The sequence below is a fragment of the Mustela nivalis genome (genome assembly GCF_964662115.1).
Source record: "Mustela nivalis genome assembly, chromosome: 17".
In the NCBI taxonomy this organism is placed as follows: domain Eukaryota; kingdom Metazoa; phylum Chordata; class Mammalia; order Carnivora; family Mustelidae; genus Mustela; species Mustela nivalis.
In genome coordinates this window covers 37,838,359-37,864,272 of record NC_139036.1, presented here as the reverse complement: position 1 = coordinate 37,864,272, position 25,914 = coordinate 37,838,359, and the positions used below count along the sequence as shown (strand labels likewise).

General features: G+C 38.6%; 1 protein-coding gene across 2 annotated transcripts in view; it reads right to left on the bottom strand.

Annotated features, from left to right (window-relative positions):
• SPOP (speckle type BTB/POZ protein) overlaps nt 1-25,914 on the bottom strand; it is a 58,426-nt gene that overhangs the window by 31,914 nt on the left and 598 nt on the right. The window contains exon 2 of one of the 2 annotated variants that reach the window (XM_082704716.1): nt 423-473. The exons of the other annotated variant lie outside the window; for it this stretch is intronic. The gene's annotated coding sequence lies outside the window, so the exon portion shown is untranslated. The remainder of the gene's footprint in view (nt 1-422; nt 474-25,914) is intronic. 2 annotated transcript variants of the gene reach the window in all.

Genomic DNA, 25,914 nt, shown 5'->3' with positions numbered 1-25,914 from the left:
TAGGGAGAAAAATCACCTTACTCTAAGGTCTCTATATCATGCATTAGCAACCACCGGAAATGTAAATCCCAACTTTTCTCCCTTCCACCATTAGTGTAAAGCCTTATATTATACGCTGCAGTCACCAGAGATCTGAACGAATAGCTATGGTTAACTCCAGGAACGAATATTTAGAATAAACTTCTTTTGAAGTCACATATGAAAAATATTTAACATCATTTGTAATGCCCATTATTAAAAAAAAAAACCCAAACCTTACATGTTTACCTTCCATGACTTCCAACTTTACATACCATTTGCACTGAAATGAAACTCAAGATGTGCATTTTTTAAAATCATGGTAAATATTTCTGTGCATTTCATTCTGCTTTTTTCCTCATGATCTTAAACTATGTTTAAAATAAAACTATGTAAAAACTCACCAAGTCAAGTCAGTAGGAAGACTCTAATTTGTCTGGTCTAACAGGAAACCTCTGTTGGAAATAGAGACGATGAATCAGACTTACCCAGATTCTGAATCTCATACAAGTCTTTACTCATTTTGGCTATTCCGAAAGGGAAAACCTTACAAAAGCAGGTAATACGTTTGCTAGGATTTCCTAGTCAAAATCACCATTCTTATATTTTATCACTAGTTCTGGATATTCTATTTTTTTACTCATCTCTCAAAAAGATTATACTTAGATATGATAAAGTCCAAAAAATCCAAGCTAATTCCTTTAATCAACCGGCCGATGAATGCAGCAAAAATGAAACTGATGGATTGCTTTGTATCAACACGTACAAGAGGGGGTCATCATCACATCTGCCAGTTACCTCACAGACTGTTGAAATAATTATTTTGTTTTTATATAAAATGTCCTTTATAAAAAGTGCTCTGTGGGTCAGTTACACTAAAGCAAGATACACTTAAGCAAAGCAATGTATTCTATGATTTTTAACGAACAGCTACCACAGAGAGGTTCCTGGTGAAGACTGAGATGTCTTGGCTAAACATCACCACCACCCTAATTATCTACCATAACCTACAAAGTTACTCAAAACAGAAACAGGGATAAGAGTGGTTGCCAGGCTTCCGGAAGCCTAATATAAGCAGAAAATTCTAGCACTCTCTTTCCTTTTGTGGGAAAACAAAGTAGTATATATACACTGGCTGATTCCATAAAAACAGAATCTCTTCTTGAAAATCTAAACATTAACTTTTACTTATACACCTACAAATAAGCTTCTCTTATTTTCATAAACCAGTCTAGTTACTATCAATAATGGAAGGAGCCCTCACCAAAAACTGTCCTCAACTACTGATGCTAAAACAGGCCAGTCTTGATCAGAAGATTTAAGAGTAGCAAGAATCAGGGTGAATTCATTTAACAAATATTTACTCAACACCAATTGTGCAAGACACAGTGTTGAAGAAGAAGAAGAAGACGACGGTGAAGACAGACACAGTTCCTGACCCTCTGGAGGGTAGACAGACAGATACCTCTTAAGACTCGGTAAGAATTCCTAGGTGGAAGATGCCAATCAACCTTAAGAAATATAAATGCCAAATGTTGGTGAATCTTAAAACAGAAACCAATACCTATAGTCCCTTTCTCTCTCTCTCTCTCTCTCTCTTTTTTTTTTTTTCCCCAAGTGTTAAGGCTTTGGTTTCTCAGTTTGCTACAGTGAACATTTTCAGGCCCAATGGATTGGCAAAATGTAAGGAGTCTGACAATACTGATGAGGATTGAGTGGAACAGGGACACCTCTCACACTGCAAGTAAGAGGGCAAATTAATATGACTACTTTTGAAAAACAGTTTATTTTCTAATAAAACTAAAGATCCAGCAATTCCACTCACAAAAACAGGCCAGAGAAATTCCTACACATCCATCAGCACACATAAATAAGAATGTTCATAGCAGCATTGTTCTTAACAGCCAAAAACATCAAGTAGAATGGATACATAAATTATGGCACATTCATATAGGAAGCTAGATGGCAGTGAAATTAAACCACTGTTCCTCATAACAACATGGTTGAAAGTTACAAACATACTGTTAGGTCCTAAAAGAAAACACGGAAGAACACATATTGTATTATTCTATTTATAGAAAATTCCCCAAAACAGATAAAACTAAATTATAATGGTTTGTAAGGAATTCTAGGTTGTAAAATCATACAGAAAATGATTATCATAAATGTCAGATTCTCTACAAGAGTATGGGTTATGATCTAGAAGAAATACGCAATGTAACAAGCTTCTGGGTGCTGTGAATGATATATTTCTAGGTCTAATTGGTAGTTATATAGTACTTCCTTTTTATAATTCATCTTTAAACTATAGTTATGTTTTATATATTTTTCTGTTTATATTTCATAATAAAAACATTCAAGACATACATTGAAATAGAGTAGCTACATATGTATATACACATATATACATATATGTATCTATCCTCCTACATCTAAAGCATATACCCTTGTTTATTTTTTTGTTCCCAGGCAATTCATAAGGAGAAATCAGTAATAAAGCAGGGCCACCCAGAAATGAACACCTACAGACAGACTTTCCCATCATACCTTCTCTCTTTAAATTTAAATGAAATACTCAAGATCTGTATTTCAGGGAAATCTACAATATTGACACAAATGTTTAAATCTACATATGGCTACTCACCAGAAGCCATTAGTTAAAACCCAAATTATTATAAAAAATAATCAAAAGCTTCTGAAAGCAAAGCCAAGATACAGTATTTTTTGGTACTGCCTTTTTTAGTTTAATCGCAGCCTCTGATAGAACCTCCAGTGACTTTACTTGGAGTAAAAGCCAAAATCCTTGTAATGGTTGAAAAAAGCCTGCACAATAGGACCTCATTACCTCTCCGGCCTTACCTCCAATTACGTTTTCCTGAGCTCGCTATGTTCCAGTCAAACTGCCCATCTTTGCTGTTGTTCCTGATACAGAACAGACCCATTCCTGCCTCAGGGCTTTGTACTTGTCTTTTTCTCTACCTGGGTAACTCTTCCCCTAGATATTCTCCTGGCACACTCCCTCACCATTGTTGGGTCTTTCTGTAATAGTCACCATCTCTGTGAGGCCTTCCCTGACACCCTTAAAAATATCACCCTCCCTCCCCCGAAGCCACAATCCTATTCCTCTTTCATTATTTCATTTTTTTCTCTAGCACATAAAATCATCTACCCTACTGTGTCTGGAACGCCTGAAAGGCAGATGCCTGTCTGCTTGTCCCCAGACTGTGTTGGGCACAAGGGAAGCCAGAAATAAACATTTATTCAATAAATGGCTGAGTTAATCTCTTTTTCTTTTGGATTTCCATTCTTGAAAGATTAGACGTTATTCCATACATTAAAAAAAAAAAAAAGTGGGGCACCTGGGTGGTTCAGTGGGTTAAAGCCTCTGCCTTTGGCCCAGGTCATGATCCCAGGTCCTGGGATCGAGCCCCGCATCGGGCTCCCTGCTCTCTCTGCTAGCCTCTCTGCCTACTTGTGATCTCTGTCTCTCAAATAAATAAATACAATCTTAAAAAAAAAATTTCCCCTCTATATCAAAGTTATTAACAAAGTTTGTTTTACTAAAAGTTTCAGGTTTATTAGCATTAGTAAGTCATGGATAAGGTAAGGCTATAAAGAGCTGATGCAAACTAAGCTGCATCTTCCCACTACCAAGTGTGCAGTCCCTATGCTAGTGATAACAATTCTGGGAAACTCCTGGGAGGCGGGAACTCTCTTCCAGCGCACTGGTGCAGCTGTGTACTGGTCTACCCATTATGGGAGCTTTCTGATAAGATGGAGCATGAAGACTGACTGCTTCCTTTACTTAGGCTTTTTAAGCTTTCCTTTTTTTTTTTTTTAAAGGAAAATTTCAGACCAATATCCCTGATGAATATGGATGCCAAGATTCTCAACAAGATCCTAGCTAACAGGATCCAACAGTACATTAAAAAGATTATCCACCATGTCCAGGTGGGATTTATCCATGGGATGCAAGAGTGGTTCAACATTCACAAATCAATCAATGTGACAGAACAAATCAATAAGAGAAGAGAGAAGAACTACATGGTTCTCTCAATTGATGCAGAAAAAGCTTTTGACAAGACACAGTATCCGTTCCCGATTAAAATGATTCAAAGTACAGGAATAGAGAGAACATTCCTCAACTTCATAAAATCTATGAAAAACCCACAGCGAATATCATCCTCAATGGGGAAAAGCTGACAGCCTTCCCTTTGAGGTCAGGAACACAACAAGGATGTCCATTCCCACCACTGTTGATCAATATAGTACTAGAAGTCCTAGCAACAGCAACAAAAAGAAATAAAAGGTATCCAAGTTGGCAAAGAAGTCAAAAACTCTCTTTCTCTTTGCAGATGACATGACACTTTATATGGAAAACCCAAATGACTCCACCCCCAAACTACTAGAACTCGTACAGCAATTCAGAAACGTGGCAGGATACAAAATCAGTGTACAGAAATCAGTTGCTTGTTTATACGCTAATAATGAAAATATAGAAAGGGAAATTAGAGAATGGATTCCATTTGCTATAGCAATGATGCTACAGCATCATTTTTTAAAGATCTGGAACAAACAATCCTAAAATTTGTATGGAACCAGAAGAGACCCTGAATTGCTAAGGAAATGTTGAAAAAGAAAAAAACTGGGGGCATCATGTTGCCTGATTTCAAGCTTTACTACAAAGATGTGATCACCAAGACAGCATGGTACTGGCACAGAAACAGACACATAGACCAGTGGAACAGAGTAGAGAGCCCAGATATGGACCCTCAACTCTTACAGTCAAATAATCTTCAACAAAGCAGGAAAAAATAAACAGTGGAAAAAAGACAGTCACTTCAGTAAATGGTGCTGGGAAAATTGGACAGCTATGTATAGAGAAATGAAACTTGACCATTCTCTTACACCACACACAAAGATAAACTCAAAATGGATAAAAGACCTCAATGTGAGGGAAGAATCTATCAAAATCCTAGAGGAGAACACAGGCAGTAATCTCTTTGACATCAGCCACAGCAACTTTTTTCACGACATGTCTCCAAATGCAAAGGAAACAAAAGCAAAAATGAACTTTTGGGACTTCATCAAGACCATTTTTTTCTTTTTTTAAGATTTTATCCGGCAGAGAGGCAGGCAGAGAGAGAGGCAGAGAGAGAGGGGGAAGCAGGCTCCCTGCTGAGCAGAGAGCCCCATGCAGGCCTTGATCCCAGCATCCTGAGATCATGACCTGAGCCGAAGGCAGAGGCTTAACCCACTAGGCCATCCAGGTGCCCCAGGACAATTGTTTTTTAAAATGAGGTTTTATTTTAATAGAAGAAAAAAAAGGTGTCTTTAAAAAGACTTCTGTAAACAAAAGATAATTTCAAGAAGAAAGTCCTTTATATTTTTACTCCCACAGAAGCAGAAGGCTTCTCTTATGTATCCCAATGAAATGTGACTACAGAGAAGAAGGTGACTACAGAGAAAAAAAAATGATTTCTGAATTAGGTACCAAAAATTGTTATAGCAGTGTCCAGAGAGAAAGGGAAAACAAAACTCCTTACTTATTCTAAAGAAAGATTTAAAGTAGGAACATTTCTCTCCAACGTAAGTTGCGGGACTGATGTGATAAAGAGCAGGTAAAGAACTTCATTCAAACTTAGTGAGGACAGTGGCATACGGGCAGTAATTCGCTTAACAAAGCTGCCTATCAAGTGACATGATGGTCCGAGCATACAGACAGATCTTATACTTCTGATGGAACACTCTGCTCAAGTTAAAACCGCAGTAAACTTAGATCCAAAGGTTACTTTCCAGCCACAGTACTTGTGACCTGAACTATATCCTAAGACGTGAAGAAATCTGCAAGAAAATACACAGGCATCTGATATTCCATAGTTACACTTATTACTAGGACTTCAACATTAAGGTCTTATCAACTGTTAAAAAAACACTTCACACATAAATTCTTATCAAATTCTTAAAGTCAGTTCACATATCCATGAGGTGAAAATATCACGAATATATATTTGTACAGGAGGTGGCGGCCCAAATTAGTTAAGAAAGGAAGTCCTTCTCAAACACTTGCAGCAAGCAGAGTGTATTATTAGAGAAGAGTAACAGTTTTCATGTGTAACACTTCAGCTTTCCAAGTGCTCAAAGCTCTGAATAGCATCCACGTTTAAAGAGGAAAAGACATGGAACATAAAAATTAAAAATATACTGAACCTTGCAATAATGAAGAAAATAGAGTGGATTAAAGAGTCCAGACAAAAAATTTACAAATGAAAACTACTGACCACTGAAACATATGGTCCCTGAACAAAATTTATCAGTAATCATTCTAATATAAGGTGAAGGTTTATATTTTTAATGCTTTAATTAGGTTAAGAATGCTCCAAGAAATTCATAACTATCAGCTATGTCTGAGTCATGCTGAATTTAGAAGGTAACACAAGAATTCCCTGAACTGGACTGAGGTCAGTGAATAGTCCTACACTTAGTGGGTGGGAAGCATCCTAGGAGTTAAAAAGTAGTAAGAAAGGAAGGGAGAAAAGGAAGAGGTGAGGAGTCACTGACATTTATGAAAAACAGCTACTGGATATGAGACAATAAAAATAAAGAACGCTGAAATGCAAAAGTCGCCAAATTCATCAGATTCCAAAAAGAATCCATAGGAAAAGAAAATTTTAGAACCTCTGACCCTAATAAAAGAAGTTGGCATTCCGAGTTATGAAAGGGTTTCCTCATCCCTCCCTCATCCCCCAAATGAAGATGTAAATACCAAAGTGATGGGCCAAGTGGCAGAATTCAGGTAAGATACTTAGGGAAAAAAAAGAAGCGGCAAGAACAACTGTCACAATAATGAGGAGGAAGAGGAGGACAGGGAAAGCCTTAGGGATCCACATGCAGAGTTGTTCACTGCAGTTCTGTCTTGTAACAGCAAATAAATGGAAACGATTTAAAGATCCATCAAAGGGTTTGGAAAAACTGAAATATTCACAGTGATATAAACATTAAACAGCTAAAAAAGAGGGACCTAGATTTATATGCATCCAGATGGAAAGACCTTGAAAAACAATAAGCAAAAAAAAACCCTCAAATGACTTGTTACAAAATTTACATATTCACACACATTCTCTCTCACAAAAACATGCTCACACACTGCACTGCAAGGATGCACACTAAATTCAGGGTAAAGGCTGTCTCGGGGGAGTGAGGGTGGGAAAAAGAACTGAGAAAGTAAATAAAGAGGGACTTCAGCTAGAGAGGTTTATCACAATCTCTCCACTTTTTGTTTGCCTTTTAAAAAAATGTTTCAAAAACAATGAATTCAGAAGGAAAAGTAAATTAGAAATGATTTTGTAAAATCAACATCAGAGACATATTTTAAACAGACTGTCTGAATCAAACCAAATAAAGCCAATGAATTCAGACCCATATCTTCTTAATAATGAAAAAACTAGTTTTTGTTGGTAAAATGCTCTTCCCCGTTGCCTGGAATCACATAGCACTGGGCTTACTTAAGCAGAGGGAGGAAGAGGCTGACTTCGTATACCTCAGCAAGAAAATATATTTTATTTTATTATTTTTATTTATTTAATTTTGAGAGGCAGAGGAGCATTTTTTAAAAAGGGGGATTGGGGGAGAAAGGAGCAGAGAGACAGGGAGAAGGAAGAGAGAAAGTGCTAGGCATGGAGCTCCACAAGGGGCGCAGTCTCATGACCCTGAGATCATGACCTGAGCCAAAAATCAACAGTCAGACGCCTAACAGACTGAGCCACCCAGGCACCCCCAAGAAAGCACATTTTACATACAAATAATACTCATAGTAATCCAGGCTATCTTCAGAGACTGTAAATCCTTATAAAGGAACCAGGTTTATATAGAGGACCTTCTCTTTCCTCTCCACCATCCTATCTTCTAACCTCTGAAGACCTGTCCTCCATCCTACTGTAATTTTATTCATTGCCCTCATAAGACTAATCCCACCTTCTTTAATCCCTCAATTTTTAGTGCCTGAACTCAAAGATAGGTTTTTAAAAAGAGAAGTTGAGACTTTTTGAAATGATTTATGCTTTTTCTCCTCTTTCAAGTATGTTTTTTCTTCTCCCTTTGCTTTTTGTCATCTCCCAACTTTTTTTTTTTCTCTTCCACTCTCTGACTGACCAACGGCTGCTTTCAACTGCTAGCAAGCCTCTGGCATATTTATACTTTTCACTTCTTAACCAAACAAAATCCCATGCCATAGCCCAGAGGTCAACTAAAGGAGAGAAAACTTAAAGTCAAAAATACTAACCATATTTTGCTGCCTTTCATTTTGGCATAAAGACCAGGAATACAGTTCCAACTACCAAATAAGACAGCAAAACCAAACTTCCTTTCTTACATTTTATCATCTTTATAGGATTGAAATGTATCTGGGGCTGTCTGTTTCACAAGACACTTCGGTTAAAAACTGTAAGACCACTAAGAATAGGTCCGTAAAGTTAGGTATGACAACCTAATAAAACCACAGCCTCAAGATTGACAACAGAGGTACAACCCAAGCACTACCTCCCCCATTCTCCTGGTCTTGGTTAAAAGGACTTCTGAGGTCATCCTGCGTTAAATGTTTTAAGCTATATAACCATTTCCTCACAAACATCAGTCACTGCCTCAGTCTCCAAAGTACTCTGACATTCATGATCTTATTTGGGATTTATAACAGCTCTGTGAGGATGTGGAGCAAGTATTTTACAAATAAGGAAAGAGAAGCTCAGGGATCATGGTCGCATGGCTATGAAAGGATCTAAATTCAGAATTCAATTCTTTGAGTTCTCCTAATCCAAAACTTTATCATTCCTATGACTGATTCTTGGATCAGGTATGGTCAGGCATGGTCAATTCAATTCAATATGTAGGAAATGGGAAAATATCTGATAGAAGATATATTTATATACTCTAGCTTTCAGTTCCCATTTCATTTTCAAGTGGCAACTCTGGTGAAAAGTATGACCTTTTTTCTAACCAATTCTGAGCAATATTATTAAGGGAGACCTGAGTTAATCATTGACAGGCTCATGCCTACTTTCAAGGCTTGACCCTGGGAACAAATCATACGTTCTAATACTTTAAGAAAGACTTTCCATAGTTTATCACCTAATCAATTTTTTAAAATAAAATGTCTAGTGTTCTAACATGCCAGAGCAATTTTCTAGCCTGAGTTTCCAAGAAACCAGCATCTTTCCCTCAAGATCTCTCTTTCTATTGCCATAAGCTCACAGAATTAAAAAGCACAATTTCTATCATTCCTTAATATTGATTTGAGATATATATACCGTGACTAAAATACTAAATAGCACCATGCCCCACCCAATTGCTCAAGCCAAAAACCCTCTTTTCCTAGGGTTCCTATCTATCACCAAGTCCTGTCAGCACTCTTGCTTCCTAACACATTCCACATTTATCCATTTCTATGCCGTTTCCTCTCACCTTAACAGGTTTCTAATTGATCTCTATTATTATAAAGGATACTGGAAACAAACCAGGAAACACACCTACCACTGGCACCCTCCAATCTAGCTTTCCAGTGTTACCTAACATGACTGTTCAAATTCAATCAACTGTCGGACTATCCAATTCCATTGCTCAGACAACAGTCACAGAGCTAACGTGGCTATACAGACTGGATTCCTCCCTAAGGATGTGGGGTTACAAAGATAAATGTGCCACTCTTTGTTCTTGGCCCTCTAAGAACCCTTTTTCCTTTTCAATTCAACCAAACCTTTACTGATCACAACTGCACAGACATGATTTGACTCTAATCCTCAAGATGTTCTTATTTTTTTTAAGATTTTATTTATTTGGCCCCACATCAGGCTCTCTGCTCAGCGGGGAACCTGCTTCCCTTCTTCTCTCTCTGCCTGCCTCTCTGCCTATTTGTGATCTCTGTCAAAAAAATAAAATCTTTAAAAAAAAGATTTTATTTATTTGAGTGAGAGAGAGCGTGCTCATCAGAGAGAGAGAGAGAGAGAGAGAGGGAGAGGGAGAGAGAATGAATGGGGAAGCAGGAGAGAGAGAAGCTGACACCTTGCTTAGCAGGGGGCCTGATGCAGGGCTTGATTCCAAGACGAAGGAGTATGACCTGAGCTGATAGCAGACTCTTAACTGACTGAGCCACCCAGGTACCCCCCAACAACTAATCATAACATTAATAAATGTGTTTTTATATTGCTGCAGCCAAATAGTCCAACAACCATAAAAAATATTCATTGAATATCTCCAGTCCCATGTTGAACTATCAGCCTTAACACTACCAATTTCTTTGCTTGTTTTTGCTTTTTTAAAAAAGACTTATTTATTTTAGAAAGTGCAAGTGCAAGCGGAGGCTGGAGGGGCAGAGGAAGAGGGAAAGAGAGACTCTCTAAAAGACTGCCCATTGAGCGCAGAACCCTACACAGGGCTCATTCCCATGACCCTGAGCTGCAAGCAGACATCAAGAGTTGGACGTTTAACTGACTGAGCCATCCAGGCACCCCTGCTTGGTTGGTTTGACTAAAGAGAAAATGTTTCTGGCCTGAAGAGCCAGGAAAAGACTCAACTTATAGTTAGAAGAACTGCTCATATTTTCAGGAACTGAGAGCTTCTCCTCAATATGTAAGTTTTCTTCCTTTAAAAAATTTTCCTACATCTTTTACAGTACACTTTGCCTTTAAATAGCAAGCCCTTTTGAAGTCACAAAAATTATTTCTCCAACTATTCAACCCCTGGATACCAAATGGAAAGAAAACCCAGTAAAATCAATTTCAGAAATCTAGAAGAGTCAGCGAGGTATTCAAATCAAACAGGGAAGTTTTGGACTCTGAACACAAATTCATTCAAATATTAAAACTTACAGAACTCATAAATAAACTCACTTTTAAGGGACTGGGCCTCCAAAGTTACAAACCGTGGGCAAAAGTTACCACTATCCCTTTATCTTTACTGACAGAGGTAGTTCCTTTAAGAACTATCTTACAAAGGTCAACTTTTATTGGGTCTTCCAAAATCAATTCTTCACAATGAGAAATGGGCATCGGTTAGATAAATAGAATAAGAATAGAACAAGTCAATATATTCATAAGCTTCTGCTGTCCTTGGGACCCGAATTCTAGTGCAGGCTTTGCAGATGCTTTCCTAAATCAGACTTTTCTCAGTCTTCAAATGAGGATGACTGTCCAAGGTCTCTTTCAGAGCACAAGTTTATGCCCCTCTGGAAATAATGTTAAAACTATATCTGCCTTGGGGTGCCTGGGTGATTCAGGCAGTTGAGTGTCCAACTTTTGGACTCTTGGTTTCGGCTCAGGTTGTGATCTCACGGTCAAGGGATCAAGCCCAAGTCAGGCTCCACCCTCAGTAAAGTGTCTGTTTAAGGATTCTCTCCCTCGGCACCCTCTCCACTCATACACACTCACTCTCCCTCTTTCAAATAAATATATCTAAACAAAAATATGTATGTGCCGCTCTTCATATATGCTTTCTAAAAACTAAAAGCAATATATATACAGTACAAATAATTCAAAAGTGATAGGAAGCTATAAATGAAAAGTAAAAGCTTTCTTCCAGACACCCAGATCCCTCTTCTAAAGCCTAAAGACCACCACTGTTTTGCAGCTTCACAAACCCCAAAAATGCACACAAAAAAGGGCACGTATGTGTGTGTGTGTGTGTGTGTGTGTGTATTCATTCACTCCCTGGAGGCACACATAGACCTATCCTTCCTAAAGGTTGTAAAGAATTCCATGTACCCTGATGTGTGGTTTCCAGGCATCTGCTATGGCAAAGAGCCCAGCAAACAGGTATATCTGAACATATATGCAAAAAAGTCCGAGAGAGCCTGTACATTGTTTATTTTGATAGATAATGCCAAATTGCCCTACAAATGTTATATTTATATATATTCCCTGAATGACTGTCAGATTCCTTGCACCTTTGAGCATATACCCACTTGACAGATAATCATCCAGAATGGCCAGAGACAGAAAAACAGAAACAAAATGAACCAGTGAGACTTAGACCAAAAAAAAAAAAAAAAAAAAAAGTCAGAATTATCTTTTATGAATTAAGTGGACAAACTTCAAAAATATAGCAAACATGATATGTGGTACTTGCTTGTTTATAAGATATAAGTGCTGCTGTGTAAAAAGACACTGACAGGAAAATAAATTTCAGGTGGGAAGCAAAAGGAGCGTAGGTAAGCAACTTATGCTGCAGAGTCTACGTGAATCCCAAGAACACATGGTTTTTAGATCGGAATGTGGATTTAATAACATGTACCGCTAAATTCCTTCACATATAACCTGGCTATTTTCACCCAGAGAGGTTTATCAACACAGAAGTCAATTTAGTTCCTTATCTTTGTCACTGGCAAAGGATCCCAAAGAGTTCAACAATTTATCCCCAAATTAAATGGGATAGATATGAACCAGAGGTGATAAAACTGTTAATGAAGCACATAGGAAGCAACTCTTGATGTATTTTTAAAGTGTTATTCACTTGGACAATTATCTTAGTTTAACAGGACGTATTCACAAAGGACCATGTAAACATCAGGTGACTCTCAAGAGTGTTTGTGTGTGTATACGTGTGTGTATGGGGGTAGCACATGAGTTTCTAAGAACAAAATAAATATATTCAAAAGATCTTATTTTACTTTCCTATAATTTAATATCAGCATTACATCTTCACTGGCAGTATGCTATCACATTTTGGAGGAAAAACAAAAATATGTTAAGGTTACACTGATATGTAAAACAAAACAAAACAAAAATAACAACCTTTTTTTTACTTTAGTATCAGGGAAATGCAGTATATGTAATGCTGTATGTTTTGCTTTCAGCAGGAGCTCCCTCTAATTTTGTAAGAACACTGGGAAAATACAATTTAGGACCACCTACTATGAGATTATTCCCAACACATTTTTCCTTTCCTCACCCAAGTAAACCAACCACACCCAACACTAAATCTCTCCAAAACACTGCCCCCCAGGTTCTTATATTGTCAGGGGATCACTAAAAAAGACACACACAAAGCCTCACAATCTTAAGCATCAATCGGAAGCCCTCGGAATCAAGGCCAACCTTACATACACACACAAAACTAACCAAGCCCATCACATCCTACATTGAGAGACAGAAGCATTTCTTTCAAAATGAGAGTGGGGGGTGGGGGGGAAGAGGGTGGTTTTCTCAGCCCTTGCTCTGACTACACCATAAATGATCAATGGAGCCCAACTCCAGACACTGGACTCGGAGCAGATAGTTCTGGGTATCCAATGAGGCATCAACTGGGAAAGGAAGGGGAAGTTGAACTAAATGGGAGGCAAAGTCAAACGGAAAAAGTGCCTGGCAAGGGTCCTATGATATTATCAAAAAATCACTTAAGAGGTCCACAAATTCTGCCACTAATGAAGAAGCCCTTACCTGTAAGGCTTATGATTTGGGTAGGCCCTTTCAGACGGCAGCTGTAGAAAAATTAAAATCTTCTCAAAGCTGGCAAATTCTACCTAATGGAGTTCGATGTCCCAGCTACCAGACTGAAGTCCACAGCTTAATAGGTAAAAATTCTAGATTAAGAGTTTTCAAATAAAAATTATAAAACAAATAAAAACAAATATTCTATTCACATAATTAAAGAAGCAGATCTCAGAATGGGACAAAATAATTATGTCCTTCACTGCAATCTACTGTTTCCAAGACACATAAGAATCTGTTTCTTGGATTTCAGATTGGTATTAAGTGGCAATGAATCAAGGACAGAAAAACAAATGACTACTTGAAACTAATCCAAAAACCAAATCCAAAGACATTCAATTTAATACTGAGCTTGCACATACTGTCAAGAACAAACTAAAGCAGTATTTGGGTTGAGTTGCTATGTTGAATGGCAGACTACTATGACCTAAAAGAAAGCAATGGCTTATGATTGGCTACAGACAGTCTGGGAAACCAAGTACATATTTATTGGTTACTGCCCATCCTTGCCACAAAAGTTTATCCAATCAGATCACGAAATACAAATAACTCCCAAAAGTAGGTAGTTTGAATTTTTTTCCATTGTATCAGTTTTGAATGAATACATCTTCTATACAAGGCACAGCAGCCAAGGCACTGTCCTGTGGGGGAAGGGAGGTATCGTAGTTTTCTACTGTTGTGTAATAAATTGTGAAAATCTGACGTCCAATGTCCTTGAGACTTCCACATAATTTACAATTAACTCAATCACTTCTGTAAGTATCTCATGTCTATAAACTGACTTTTCACAAGTGATGTTAATTTAGCTAATTCAAAACATCTTCCTAGTTGGCAATAAACATGATAGTTATCCTAATTCTTTCTTTTTTTTTTTTTTAAGATTTTATTTATTTATTTGACAGAGAGAGAGATATCATAAGTAGGCAGAAAGGCAGGCAGAGGGAGAGAGGGAAGCAAGCTCCCTGCCGAGCAGGGAGCCTGATGTGGGACTCTGAGATCATAACCAGAGCCGAAGGCAGAGGCTTAACCTACTGAGCCACCCAGGCGCCCCCTGTTATCCTAATTATTTATTCTAGAATGAAATTATGATCTCTACTTTAATCTCTATAATACTTGGAGATGAAAAATTATTCAAAACGAAAAAATTGTTTTAAAAAGGACTATAGGGACGCCTGGGTGGCTCAGTTGGTTAAGCAGCTGCCTTTGGCTCAGGTCATGATCCCAGCGTCCTGGGATCAAGTCCCACATCGGGCTCCTTGCTTGGCAGGGAGCCTGCTTCTCCCTCTCCCTCTGACTCTGCCTTCCACTCTGTCTGTGCTCGCTCTCGCTCTCTCTCTGACAAATAAATAAAATCTTTAAAAAAAAAAAAAAGGACTATAGATATTTACAGTGAAATCATTCACAATTTGTAGGGAGGGAGGGTAGGGGGAGACTGATGTCGGCACAGTGCTCACCATGCAGTCTGTAGACTCTTCAGATCTTTTCTTGCCTCTCTGCCTTCAAGTAGTGATAAGAGAAGAAGAGATAAATTTAAATCCACCCATTTTAGTACTTGTGAGCTTGGTTAAGGAACTGGAGACTAAGTTTAGAAAAATTTGTTAAAATGAGGTTTTGGCATTATAAGAAGCTTTAACCAGATCCTATTAAAAGGATCCAAACGGGGACACCTGGATGGCTCAATTGGTTAAGCATCTGCCTTCAGCTCAGGTCATGATCCCAAGGTCCCAGGATCAAGTTCTGTATCAGGCTCCTTGCTCAGCGAGGAGGCTGATTCTCCCTCTGCCTGCTGCTCTGCCTGTTTTTGAGTGCACTCTCTCTCTCTGACAAATAAATAAACAAAATCTTAAAAAGTGGGGGGGGGGGGGTCCAAACTCTGGATGTACTTTTTTTTTACAGTGTTTATATGCAATAAAATTAACCTTTTTGTGTACACTCTTGTGAATTTTAACAAAATTCATGTGTAAGACCACTGCAATCAAAATACAAAAGTTTTTACATAAATTTTAAGACAACCATAAATAAAAGAATTACTTAAAGCACTTACTTCAAAAGACAAGATTTCTATTAAGTCAAAAGCAGACAAAACAGGACCTAAAAATTTAAACAAGGATTTACTGAAAATAGAGGAATACTGGCCCTGTCCACTTTTGCTCTTGCCTTCTAGCCAATCCCAAATCACTATAATTGTCCCCGTTTCGTTCATTCCCACAGCTTCAGTCACCATGTACGTGCCTATCTCTACTGCAAACCAACTTCCTGCTACTACGCATCAAGCGCCTATCTCACAGGCATCTTAAACTCAGCAGATCCAAAACGGAATCCTATCCTCCTCCCCCAAAACCTGATTGTCTTGTATGATCCTACCAATCACCCAAGTGCTCAAACCAGATATGCTGGAGATAGCTGTAACTCCCCACTCACTCTCACTGCACCTCCACTTTCCGACCCCAAAATTAGTCTTGTCAATTTTACCTCAGAAATATATTTCAAACCCATCTGTTTCTCTTGATCCCCACAACCAACAGCTTAATTCGTTCAGGACATTATTAGACTGCAGTATTACCCTAATTAGTATAACACTTTCTTGTTTCATTCCTGCAGAGTAAGCTAGTGCTTGGCACATCTTTGCGCAAAGTATTTCCTCCATCCAGAATGCCTTTCTTTCCCCTTTGTAAACGACTAATCTCTCCAAGTTGAATTTAAATGCTTCCTCCTCCCCATTTTCAATGTGTAAATCTCTTGCTTCTGTAATTACCTGCCTTTCTCACTAGACTCTGAGTCCCAAGAGGGCAGCACTCAACTGTGATATTCACCTTGGCAAGCCTGGTGTCTAGGCAGTGCCCAGCAAATAGTAGGTGCTTAATAAGTGAAAAAGGAATGAGTGACTGTATCATGATTCAGATAAAATGGCCTCAAGGATTTTTACTTTGCTAAGATTCTACACTTAACAAGTGATCTTCTGCTTAATACAACACAGTATTTACAAGCTGCATGATCTCAGGCAAGTTATTAAAAAAAAAAAAACCTCTGTGCCTCAGACTCCTCACCTGTAAAATACAGGTAAGAATACTTCCTTCATAAGGTTACTATGAAGATCAAATGACTTATATACATGTAAAATGCTTAGAGCAGGGCCTGGAACACAGTAAGTCCTCGGTAAACATTAGCAATTGTTAGCTTTTGCTAATAATATCCTGACACTAGAAGGGGAATGGACTGAGCAGACATACATTTTCTATGTACGTTAGACCACCCTTCAGTGAAAATTAGTAAAATGGCATTCTTGTGGAACTGAGTTTCTGAGGAACTCAGTTCAACGTTAAGGGACTCTTGATTTCAGCTCAGGTCATGATCTCAGGGTCCTGAGATCCAGCCCCATGCTGGGCTCTGCGCAGGGAATAGAGTCTGCTTAAGATTCTCTTTCTCCCTCTGCACTTCACCACCCCCGTAAATAAATAAATGAATGAATGAATAAATAAACAGATATAGATAGATAAAATGGTGTGCTGGTTTATCTGTCCCCCCCTTGTGAGTTTGTGTAGCACTTTTCCCTGAGGCCAATCAACTCTCATGAAACTGAAGAAACAGTTCACTTGCAAAACTTTAGAATGTACCCTGAATCCTGAAGGCCCCACCCCAACCAAAGCATCCTGAGAGGGCTTGTCAGAAGAGCTAGTTGGTCTGGGCGCCTGGGTGGCTCAGTGGGTTAAGCCTCTGCCTTCGGCTCAGGTCATGATCTCAGGGTCTGGGATTGAGGCCCGCATCAGGCTCTCTGCTCAGTGGGGAGTCTGTTTCCCCCTCTCTCTCTGCCTGCCTCTCTGCCTACCTGTGACCTCTCTCTCTCTCTCTCTCAAATAAATAAATAAAATCTTTAAAAAAAAAACAAAAGAAGAAGAGCTAGTTGGTCACCTTATGACATCTTACATTGGTTCTTTCTAAAACACAACATTCTGGTCAAAGGCAGTACAGTTCAGTGAAAAGAATATGATGCTAGGTGAGAGACACTTTAAAGTATGCCACTGATTAGCTATGAACCTGACTGTGCACTTTATGAAGTTTTTATTTTAATCCCACTGAATTTAGCCCACACTGTTATATTAGTTTCAAGTGTACAACATAGTGATTCAACACTTCCACACAACACCCTGTGATAATTGTGCACTTTAAATAGAGTCTGAGTTAAAAAAGTACTAGTCAGTTCTCAATTATCCATACAAAAGGGGGTAAAAAGTGGCACAAGTAATTCAAAACAGAGAGTAAAAAACAAATCTTTAATATTTTACTTTGGAATGTATTATGTAATCTTCCTATAGATTGATATCCAAAATTGTACCTGGGCTAACCTAATAATAAAATATATTTACACAGCATGGCCATACATTAAAGTCATCATGGGAATGAATTCAAAATAAAAGGAGGCCAGCATGAAATAAATTCCTATGGATAATAACAGGAAGATCATTTAAAACTGATTATTATTATATAATAACTCCTCTCAACCTCACAGCATCCTCTTAAGGCTCAATCTTAGCCATAAAATTCTTTCAAATGAAAATCTCTAAATGTCATTCAGAAATAAAAGGTGAGAACAACTGAGTTCCCACAGGTGAATCATTCTAGAACTGGGGAGCCAGGAGACAATCATCCAACTGAAGATTTTTGCTCTCACAGATGTGGGGGTGCATTACTGTGCCTGAGGAGCTAGAAGCAGGTACCAGCCTAACTGCAGGCCAATCTGTCGTAAAACCCAGGTTTTCTTGAAAGGTTCCATATCAACCTCCGCACCAGAAAGTATTTCAGCGACCACCCTATCTAACCTCTTTGAGTCTATAGAAGAAACCGAGATCCACAGAAGTTACAACATATCTGTGAAACCACATAATAAATATTTAAGTACTAGGAAGTTCACCTCTTTATTTATTTATTATATAATTGACATATAACATTGTATTAGCTTTAGGTGCATAATGATTTAATATATGTGTAATACAACAAAATGATCACCACAATGTTAGTTAAAGTGAATAATGACACATGTTACAAAGATTTTTTTCCTTGGGATGAGAACTTTAAAGATCTATAGAAATTTCATTATTTAAATAATGCACTTACATAAATAAATAACATTCTCCTACACTTCTTGTAAGAAAGAGACTTTAATGAGTTTAAATTGGGCCACATCTATGTATCTGCTCTATCTCCCAGTTCTATACTGAACAACTTCAGATGTGCTAAGAATAAAATCAGTCCTCTGGAATATAACTGAACTCCCATACAAGCTTCTCCACTATACCACCACACGAAGGCTTCTCGCCAATTAGTCTGTCGGTTAGGCTGTAAGCCTGTGTGTCAGCTCATACACACAGTCATGTGCCTTCTTCAAATCTGGTCATACGATTCTGAAAGCCAGGAATATTCTCCTACCTCTTACTTGAATATTGCCCTTCTAGATCCAGGTCAAGTTCTATCTTGCCTTGAAGCCTTTCCTGATCACCCCAGCTCCCTCCGAATTCCTATCATACTCATTGTTACTTTCTTGGCAGTTAACAAAGGTTACTTAGAATCCCTTACCTGATAATTAATGTAGGATGCCCAGCACTGTAATTCTGTGTATGTCTCTCCCTACCCCCGAATTCTCTTTAAGTAGGTCTAGTGAGACCTAAGGATAGGTACTTAAGAAACAAAACAACATATCAGATGGAAAGGGGGAAATGGCTGACAGAATAATAGATTCTTTCCTTCATTAAAATGTTCTTTAATGCTGCTTAAATATCTTTGCAACTATAAGAATATCTGAAGAATAATTAGGAAAAAATGGAACAATGCAGACCCTTTAACACAAAAATCCCATTTCCATTTTGAGAATCCACCCTAATGAATCAATCTGATCAGTGTATAAATATTTATGTATTAGGATGCTCATCAGAGCATAATTTACAAGCAAAAACTGGAGAAAAAGGAAGTTCATTTGTAGGGAATTGACAAATAATGATGCATTCGTATAACAAAACTCTGTAGAGGAATTCTATGTAGTTATTTTAAAAGATTATTTTTAGTGGCATGTGATGTTTTAAGTTTTTCTTTTTTTTTCTATTATTTTAAAATCAGAAAAAGGAAATCTTTTCATTCTGAATAAAAATATAGCATAGATTTTGCAATCACACACATATCGTTTTAAGGACTACATAGTACGTTACTCACATTTACTGCTGTCACCACCACTTGAGTGATGCACCAGCTTGTGAAGAGAAGTAGTCCCTAACAAGCCACCAGGGTCAACATGCAGTTCATTTCCCTGCTGTTTCCATGTTGTTTCTTCAAGCCAAAAGTTTCTGTAATAATTTACCAGCAGCTTTCAAAAAGGAAGCTTCTCACCTACGCAGAGGACATTTCCCTAAGTGGTGACAGGAGGGCTATGAGTCAGGTTATCACCAAGTTGAATTATATTCCAAAGGTCGACCATCACCTCCACAACCACTCCATCATCAGAGCACCAACTTGGAGGGGGAGTATCCCTGACTGAGCCTTTCTGGTCAACAGATTTGAGTCCTGGGGAGCACTAAGACCAACACGGTCCTCGGTGTCTTTGTGTGGACAGAATTGCAACAGTCTGTGGCTCCCGTCACTATTCTACTTCAGATTCTCATCCACACTCTCTACCGAAGCAAGGATCTCTTGGACTATTCTTTACTCCCCAGATACCAACTTCTGAAGTTGTTTCTCTGAACTCCTATTCCCTCTTCCAAGGGGAAAAGAAGAGTTAAGATGAAAAAGTGCAAAAGAGTTAAGATGAAGGAGGACTTAGCTGGATATATTGGAAAAATAAAAAGAAAGCCAGGGCAGCTTGATCATGGTAAACAAAGGAAAATACCGTACACGAAACCGGCAAGAACCACATCACAAAGGACCTAACAGGTTATGATAGAGACTTTGGATGTTTATTTTCATAAAGTTTGCCGCTCCCACGGTGAATCAATTTTATATAAATGAGACCTAGATCTATCTTTCAAACCTCATCTGCTCTTCGAAAACCCAGTGCAATAGATTCAACTGCCTGCCTGCCAGGCAGCCTCTCCTAAATGTCAATACATGCAAAGCCAAACACTATCTTTTTTTCCAAAGCAGCTCCTCCTGACTATTTCATATCTGCTAACAGACCGATCATTCACCCAGGCTTGCTATCTCAAAGCTGTCTTGCGTTCCTGGCCTACTGTCCGCCCCCACTCCTTACAGGCTCCCCAGGGCCTCAAGTCTCCAACTTACTCTCTTTTCTCTTCTCTAGTCCCACCGCCACGATCCCAGTTCACACTAGCACCAATCCCTGTGCAGCTTGCTGGAACAGGGGGACCAGTTTCCACACCTCCAGCTCTTTCCATCAAATCTATCCTATGTGATGTCATTTAGATGCTTTGAAGATCATCATAAGCACATGATATACAAATTTATTACCTCAAGGTCTGACTTCACTTCAAGCCCCACTCATAGATCTGCCTACTTAACGTATTTATACTTAGCCATGTTCGCATCTCAAATTTAACATGTCTAAAATTGAACTCCTGATTTCTGATCTTCCCTCCAAATCCCACACCTCCCCCTCCCATTCTTATCTCCCACTCCCATCTCCGTAAGCGGCACCTCTCCACATCCAACTGCTTGAGCCAGAAAGCCGGGAGTCAGTCTTGACACTCTTCTTCCTCAACCCCCACATGCAATCTATAATTAAATGGATTCTTTCTTTAACATACTTCTCAAATCCATCTCCTTTTCTTCATTGCCTCTGCCACTGAGTCCCACCTGCAAAGATTCTTAATTCCAGTGGCATGAGGTGCGGCCCAGGCACTGGGATTTGTAAAAGCTCCTCGGGTAATGAGAACACGCAGCTCTGGGCGAGAACCACCGCTCTGCAGGTTCTGGACCACTAGCCTCTCTGAACCCACTTCAGCTACTTTCCCCCTTGCTCCCTCAACTCCAGCCATGCTGGCCTCCCTCCTGTCCTTGAACATCACTCATGGCATCTGCCTTTGCTCTGGTTCACTCCTTAGGTTCTATAGATATTTACTCAAATACCACCTTTGTAGTGCTTTAGGAAGACTTTCCACGGCTATTCCACTTAAAACTGTGGAATCCACATCCATCCCAACACACCCTATCTGTTTCTTGGGCTTTATTTTCCTCCTTGGGACATACCAACTTCAAACATATCATATAATTTATTTATCTTATTTACTGCCTGAATATGTACTTCATGAGAGCTGGGATTTTTGTCTCTTTTATTCCTTTATATATCCCCAGTACCTAAAACAGCATCTGGCCCAAGGGAGGCACTCAGTTAGTATTTAACTTCCCCAGCAAGGCCTTCCCAGATTCCTCCAACTAAACTGAAGTATCCCATTATTCCCCGATAGGAATTTATTCCTTTCCTTCATTAATAATTTGTCATTACATTTGTGTTTATTTGTTGACGCTCCTTTCTTAGACTGGAAATTCCATAAAAATAGGGGCAAGCTGGTGCAACCACTCTGGAAAACAGCATGGAGGTTCCTCAAAATGTTGAAAATAGAACTGCCCTATGACCCAGCAATTGCACTACTGGGTATTTACCCTAAAGATACAAACGTAGTGATCCAAAGGGACACGTGCACCCAAATGTTTATAGCAGCAATGTCCACAATAGCCAAACTATGGAAAGAACCTAAATGTCCATCAACAGATGAATGGATAAAGAAGATGTGGTATATATACACAATGGAATACTATGCAGCCATCAAAAGAAATGAAATCTTGCCATTTGCGACAACATGGATGGAACTAGAGTGTATCATGCTTAGTGAAATAAGTCAAGCAGAGAAAGACAACTATCACATGATCTCCCTGATATGAGGAAGTGGTGATGCAACATGGGGGCTTAAGTGGGTAGGAGAAGAATCAATGAAACAAGATAGGATTGGGAGGGAGACAAACCATAAGTGACTCTTAATCTCACAAAACAAACTGAGGGTTGATGGGAGGAGGGGGGTTGAGAGAAGGGGGGTGAGGTTATGGACATTGGGGAGGGCATGTGCTTTGGTGAGTGCTGTGAAGTGTGTAAACCTGGTGATTCACAGACCTGTACCCCTGGGGATAAAAATATATGTTTATAAAAAATAAAAAATTAAAAAAAAAATAGGGATTTTCTATTTGGTTTGCTATTATAGACACTTTTTCGTGCTTAGTGGCACAGAGGAACTATTTTCAAGAAACAGTTAACAAATAAATTAATGAATGAGGTTGAATACATTTTCTGAAAGCACACATTGATGTGTTACTTTTCCAATCAAAATCTTTCAAAGTCTCTCCATCACTTACCACGTTAAAGCCTAACAGTCTGGTGTTGATAGAAGACCTTCCATGATCAGGGCCGATTTCTCTCCTATCTTATCTCCTATTCTCTCAGGCATCTTTTGCTTCAGCTACACTGCACTGTTCATTATTTCCAGTACACACCCTATACTAACAAACACCGCATTTCCCCACCTCCGCATTTTTGCTCATGACATTCCTTCTGCCTAAATCCCCTTCCCATCTCTGCCAATCAAAATTCCAGCCTTCAAAATACCTACCCTTCAAACTCCAGCTCAAAGGTAACCTTCACGAAGACAGTCCTGACTCCCACCCCCCCAACTTCCCCAACTAAATGATCCCCTTCCTCTTTTAAACACCAAAATATGTAATAGTGGTTTAGTTCTCCACTCATTTCACCACATACCCCTTCCTCACTTTTCACAAAACCTTTTGTTTGTAGTTATTCAGTAGGTATTTCTTGAAATGAAGTCAGTTAATACCACTACTCCTATCTCTATCATAAAGCATATTTAAATGGGGATAGGAGATGGGGGTACAGCGGTTCTCTTTAGCAAGACCATTAATAACCAAAAGATATTAAGGCTGGAACAGCAGATTCCCAGCCTTAACCTCCCCTTCTCTGGCTTTTCTGCTGAGACAAGATCTTCCCAAATTTTTGGATCTCAAATTTTTTAATGTATTCAACTGCTTGAAAAAATATGTTAAGCTGCACGTGCTACCACCAGGACAGAAATCCCATAAAATATATTAAAATGGGTTATCTTAAGATTATTACATATTTGAAAGAATATCTGACTGAAAAATCTGGATACCTTAAACTCTGCTGTTTGAAAATGATCATGACTAGGAAAACGTTTCTGTTCAACAAGAAATCTGAAACTTTTAAAGTATTCCATTCATTTCCACATCATGTTAAAAGATGGCGACAAACAGTAGTAGCAATGCTATAAAATCCTACCACGAAACACTTGTATTTCAAGTACAGGCCTTTGTTTCCCTACCCACACCCTCTCATAAGGCTGTGGTTCCCAAAATGTAGTCCACAGATCCCTGGAGGTCTGTCTCAAGGAGTCCATAAAGTTGAAACTATTTTCATAATACTAAGAAATCTTCTGCCTTTTTCACTACATTGACATTTGCACTAGTGGTACAAAATCAACAATGGGTAAAACTACTGGTGCTTTAGCATAAATCAAGGTAATGGCATCAAACTGTACTAGAGTCCAGTGTCCTTCACTATCATATCCTGGCGATTTTTTTTTTTAAGTCAGTTTCACTTAAGAATGTTTTTGATGAAGCAATAAATTTTCATGATAAAATTGAAGCTTTTAATCAAAAATTAGAATTCTGAAAATCTTGTAGCTGCATGACAGATTCCCAATACTTACAGACTTTCCTATGACTGATGATATTAACTAACGTGTTTTCTTGCATTTGGTTTTTTTGTTTTGTTTTGTTTTTAAAGCAGTCTCCATGTCCAGCATGGAGTCCAATTCAGGGCTTGAATCATGACCCTGGGAGCAACACTTGAGCTGAGATCAAGAGTCAGTCTTAACTGACTGAGCCACCTGGGAGCCCCTAACGTGGTTTTTTTTATATTGCATTATGAAATGTGCCATTTGCAAAATTTGCTTAACTCAATGAACCAATATTTCCCAAACACCAAATGCATATTATCAAATCACAAATGGGTAAAAAACCCATTCAAAGGGCAAGACAGATGAATGGATTTTAATGTAACAGTAACATCAATGATTTCAGTTCCCACACTGCAACTTAACTTTTGTCAAGTTTTGGTGTAGTATCAGAGACAGAGAATACGCACAACTGTCTGAAAATTCTCCTCCCTTTTCCAACTACATATCCCTTGTGGTTATATTTTCTTCAAATACTTCAATCAAAACTATCAATCACATCAGACTGAATTCACAAGCAGATATAAAAATCCATCTTCTCTTAAGCCAGATATTTAGGAGATTTGCAAAAGTGTAAAAAAAAAAAGCCATATTTCTCTAAGTTTATGAAAACTTATTTTTCATAAAGATATTTATGTTAACACGAGAAAGGTTTTTTTAGGTAATTATTTATTTATTTTGGAGAGACAGAGAGAGTGAAAGAGTGCATGCTCGCAAGGGAGCGGAAGCTGAGGGAGAGAATCTCAAGCAGACTCCCCACTGAGTGCAGAGCTGACCTGAGATCATGACCTGAGCAGAAACCAAGAGTTGCATGTTTAACCAACTTAGCCACCAAGGTAATTAACTTTTTAAAACTGCTTTGTTTTTTTTTAAGATTTTTTTATTTTTTTGACAGACAGAAATCACAAGTAGGCAGAAAGGCAGGCAGAGAGGGGGAGGCAGGCTCCCCACTGAGCAGAGAGCCTGATGCCGGGCTCGAGCCCAGGACCCTGGGATCATGACCTGAGCCAAAGGCAGAGGCCTTAACCCACTGAGCCACCCAGGCACCCCTTAAACTGTTTTTTACTTTAGTTTCTAGTTTGGTAAATATCAATAGATATAAAACACATAAACAAAAGCTCTTATGGTCCTCAAAAATTTTTAAAGTATAGAGCCACGAGACGAGAAAGTTTGAGAACCACTGCTCTAAGAGAATCTGTCTCTGATTCCAGCCACTGCCAAGATTGCTGTTTGGAGCAAATCTTCCTTTCCCCATCCTCAACCAGAGTTGAACCTAGGGCAGACATCTGGTCCAGGGAAAATCATGCTTTAGACTGGCCAAGTCAGATATCATTTGGGAATCTGAATTAAGCCTCATGGATACTGAGGGCTATTTACGGCAGAACACTAGAGTCCATGAAGTCTTACTGCTGACGTTCTTGGAACTGTTTTGATTCCAGCCCTTTCTAAGGTCTTGTTGTTCAGCTTCTCCTTGGATTCTTCTACAACTATTTCTTTTGGAAAAATCTTTTATATGTTACTTTAAATAGGTTTATTTTCCTTATGACCAAGAAAGCCTTAACACTACAGAACTTCAATACTGTTACCATGAGTGTTTTATTCCATGTCCTTATCTGAGACCCCATATTATCATGAAAGTTCTCCTTCATTTGAAGATCATATTC